Raw genomic sequence first — 4,012 nt, forward strand, 5'->3', positions numbered from 1 at the left:
ACTAGAACTCATAAATAGATTGGGCAAAATAATAATTTCAACTAACTTTAATTGTTTTTTTATTAATCTACTCAACTGTATAGCATTTGTACGTTATTTTAAGTGTAATATTCCGGCTACACCAGGCTTTAAGATCAGATTTTTTTCTGAGTTCTGTTTCGTGATTTTCATCGGTCAATAAGTTTTTGTGCTTGTGTCTGATCAATCAAATACCTAAGATACTCCTCCGGGTTTTTGTCATAACGGGACTCGAAATATTTTTCAGAGGCTTGTGTAGGTCTGGACCAATAACTTGTGTGCAATTTTTCAGAACATACCATAACACCCCAGATCATCATTTTGATTGTGCATTTTTGAATCAGATAAATACATCTTTAAACATTTTAAATAAACTTAAGAAAATTGTTTATAATCTTTCCTCAACCAGTGTCCCTTTCACATTGAATTTTAATAATAACCAACAAAATATGGAAGGTCAAACTGAAAATCTTTAATCTTTAAATAATTCAGAAATTCAACGACATTTTCTACAGAATAATTTAATTTCATTTTTTATGTATCATGTTAAACTATCTGCACATTTAAAAACATATCAATTAAATCGCCATATCAGTATGTTGTTATTGATGTTCCATTGAAAAACATGTATCTTAATATTCGAGCTTTATTCAAAACAGCATTTTTATCTTTCAATTAAAGTTGATGAAATTCTATTTATTCTTAAAACGTTGATATTAACATTGAAATACTATCTCTTGGTTTAAATGTACATATAAAAAATTTCCAAACAACTTGGTATTTTATGATAGCTGTATTATATTGTTTACTTTTCTACAGAAATGATTTAATTTTATTGTACAAAAAATGACTTCCTTTATATCGTGTTTTTATGTTATAAAAGTTATAAAACTATTGCCATAATGCCGCCTGTATTTTCGTTGCACTCGTGTTTATATTTTCATTGAAAAAACTGAAACTTCAGCAAAATTTATAATATTTGCTAGCTTTTTCTGAAAACGGAAATCACTAGATTTTCTGTTCCTGGTTTCCATGACATCAATCATTCAATATTTCGTGTTGCTTTCACAATAAACATTCTTGTTGTGAGCATTAAATATAATTATGTCATAATATTTCAAATAAAGTAGGCAGATTAAAACTCTCTGAGGTGTGAGTCATACAGCAAAGAAAGAGATCCTTGGATCGATATTCAAAAGAAACTATAAATGCATTTCTAAGACAACATTAATGGATCCGAAGTAGTTTAATAGTATTATATTAGACAGGTCGTTAATTCGTTTACTGTCAATAGACATATATAGGGCATGGTTATTTGATTACATACAAATACGTAGCAAATAAATTGGGAATAAAACCATTAAATCAGAATAAAATTTGTTTTGGATAATACGAGTATAGGTGGTTCGGTCAAATGTCAGAAAATGGATTTGATTACTTAATAAAAACACATTCGTAAATCTGAATGCCTATGCATGATCATGTTACATTTAAGAAAGGAGACACTCCACCGAGAAAAATAGTCAAAATTACTATATTTGATTTGTCGCAAAGATCTTTGTTATAATGCTATTACCCACTTAAGTAAGATGTCATTCATACGGTGTTCCGTTCGGACAATTGCGAATTTTTATTTCGTCTGTACCAGCGATGCACACGATGGTACGATGATGAAAACGCGATGGTACGATAGTGAGATCAGGACGGCGCGGTAGTACGATGTTAAATCGCGATGTTATATCGCATTTTCACGATCGTACCATCGCGTTTTCACCATCGTATCATCGCGCCATCGTGTTCTCACCATCGTGCCACATAAAGCTACTGTATGTTTATGTAACGATGTGGAAGTCAAAAGATATATGGGGAAATGCATGAAAATAACTTCTTCACTTAACAAAATAAAATGTTAACATTAGTTTTATGTGTATTTAAAAATTGTTTTTGTACAATATTTTAATGCATAATAATACATATTAATAACTTTACACATTGCTGAAATTGTTATTATTCAAATATTGAATAGAGATATTTCTTAATTGAATGTGTTTAAGTATACAAAAAGGAGCTATTCTAGCGTTTAAAATTGCTGCCTTGTTATTTTGGGAATGTGGATTCGAGCCGCGAGCCTAAATGTCTAATTGTGGCTTCTTATCCAAGTTCCTAGAAAATTTAAGCTTTTAACCCATGAAAAACGGTCAAATACTAGTACTGTACTTCCTTGGAATTTTCACTTGATATTAACACTGTACAATGTGTATTATAAGCGGCCCTTTAATAAACTCATTTACTACTTCTCACATTTATAAATAACGAAGGAATGGAAGCATAATAAGGCACTGTAATGCTGACCAATGGCAGTCTTCATATGCAGTTAGTTATCTGAGATAATATGCTTAGATACTTAAAGTGTTAGCCCTTTTAAAGGCTGTCTCGTAAACTGTATATTGCCATTAAACTTTCTTGCCACTCAGATATTTAATGGGTATTTTAAAGTAAATTCACAGAGGAGCTCTTGCCCAAGACTTGAAATCATTGTCTACATGAACAAAATGTAACGTATTGAAAGCATCTTCAAGACTCCTGAATATCTGAACATTATAATAAATCATCCTAATACAATTTTTTAAACAAGGTTTGCTTGACATTCGATATAAGTCTTTATTATGCAAAGTATCTTAGGTTTGATAACTTAGAGAGAGAAAAAGTATTACGTTCAATATTTCGACCTAACATTTAAAGGGATATCACAAACCTACTTACGGCGTGGAAAGTAGCTTGCATTAAACACTAAGGTCCATGAACAGACTTAAACCCGAGCCTGCAATAATTTTGCCAATTTTGGCGTTTAATAAAGATTCTTTTTTTCCCTATCTTAAACGAAATAATTTTTATATAAATAACGATTTACTTTCTAGCAGGCAAATACCTCCATGTATTAGGATCAGCAGACGGATACATACTTTAACTGTTCAATTGAATATCACAGTTTTTACTAATAGCAAAGCTAAGAAAACAAATTGAAAATAAATGTTTAGATATTTTGATTACATATCGTTTTTATAGCATGCGGCTACCTCGTACTTGAAAATTTGCGTGAAATCTGTAATTAAAGCAGCAAAAGTCTTGATCATTAAGTTAAAAATGATATATAATAACATAAAAATACTTCATTATCTCAATCATAATATTAAGAAATAATTGCTGTTCTGTGAATGAAATATGTATCACATTAAAAAAGTGTCGTATTTTATTTCTATAAATCTAATGGTTAAAGAACACTAAATGTCAAATAATTTGCATGCATATTCCGTTCAATAACAGTTGTTATATCTACGGGTGTATATGAACACAAATGTCTGGCCATAAAGATACCTTATGGCACATAAAAGCCGTAAAAGCAGGAGAAATAATCCCGTTGTCTCTTTACTGAGAATATACGTCTATACTTCACGTAAACTGATCTTACACTTGAGGGAAAGTTAAAGGGTGTTTGGACAAAGATAAATGTTTTCATTCCATCGTCAGTATAACTGATAATTAATTCGTGAAAATCAAATATTCTGCTATATACCCCTCAGGAGTTTCTGGCGAGTTCTAATTATATGGTTTATAGACATATATTTTTTCATGTAAAATATAAAGATCAATTAAGAATTCAAGCATGTTAACTCACGTTCCACATAACATTGCTATTTAAAAGCATCTTTAATTTACAATAAAATTGATAATATTGTAATACTGCATTTATATTAACAAAATGTTATATATAGGTATTTTCCTTTTTGAAACTTAAATCAAAACGATATTGAGGTAAAACAGTCAAATACAATTTAACAACCGTTATAAGATTCCAACAAGTTTAACAGAGCTTGATTGTTGAAAGATATACTGAAGCGTATTGATAGTTCGTTTCATTATTGATATCATCTTCTAAGCATTCCATAAGGATGCTTCAGTTCGACATTTTGTCTTTTCAAGATATTTACTTGGA

The sequence above is a fragment of the Ruditapes philippinarum genome, unplaced genomic scaffold (genome assembly GCF_026571515.1).
Source record: "Ruditapes philippinarum isolate M1 unplaced genomic scaffold, ASM2657151v2 ctg4553_1_1_1_1, whole genome shotgun sequence".
In the NCBI taxonomy this organism is placed as follows: Eukaryota; Metazoa; Mollusca; class Bivalvia; order Venerida; family Veneridae; genus Ruditapes; species Ruditapes philippinarum.